The following is a 914-nucleotide window of genomic DNA, read 5'->3' as shown; positions in this document are numbered from 1 at the left end:
GAAGAGGATTAACCCTTTCATTGCTAAATGCTCGCAGCGAGCATTAGGCGTATTTGCTGGTGGTGTTAAACGCTCACTGCGAACTCCAGCCGCACTCAAATCTCCCTCGTATGAGAGTGTTCCAACAATATTTCTCACAACACGGGATTGCCAATTGAGTGGGTTCTCCACTAAATTTGGTGGAAAATCATATCAGCCCAGCGCGTAAAATCTACATACGAGTAACTGGTGGATGTTCTTGTCCAATATAGCAGCATTTTTGCATAGCTTCACCTATCACCTGACTGATTCTTTGACGAAATAGTTGTAAATATTGCAGTTGGCAATATTACCTTGCCAGAACCTCAAGGAGGATGTCCGCAGTTCCCTCAAAATGGCTGATCATCGCGCACGCACTGACGTAAGTGTTCACATTCAACACTCCCTGAACGTGCATGTACGTTCGCAGGAGAGGCATACATAACTGACTCCTGTAGATCTGGGCCTCCTCTTTCCAATGGTATTCTTGGTTTTTAGCTGTGATGAATAGTTTTTAAGAAACAGAGGTAAAAAGAGACCCTCCATTTGGCTGCCTGACTGCGCCTGAGTGGATACTCGCCTCCCGCACCACGCGCAAAGAAGGGGTTAAGAGGTTTAGAAGAGGACTAACTCTTTCCATATGGTGACGCCGTCGGACGCCGACGTCGCCAGAGTGAAGGGGTTAATGTGTATACCACTTTTTACTTTTTATCAATATTTGCAGCACCACGCCTGCCAATAGCCAACCAGCAGCGTCCTTACCTACCCAGCCAGGGATCGGCCACTGCTGGGGGATCCAGTTCAAGTAACTACAGTGTCCAGTGAGAATACTCTTTAGTACTTTGCAGCCTGCAAATTATATGTTTGGTGAAATGGCATCTAAAAATCTTGGTGAC

This window comes from Eriocheir sinensis, chromosome 13 (genome assembly GCF_024679095.1).
Source record: "Eriocheir sinensis breed Jianghai 21 chromosome 13, ASM2467909v1, whole genome shotgun sequence".
Taxonomy (NCBI): domain Eukaryota; kingdom Metazoa; phylum Arthropoda; class Malacostraca; order Decapoda; family Varunidae; genus Eriocheir; species Eriocheir sinensis.
The sequence above is the reverse complement of the archived record's forward strand: the minus strand, read 5'-3'. Positions refer to the sequence as shown.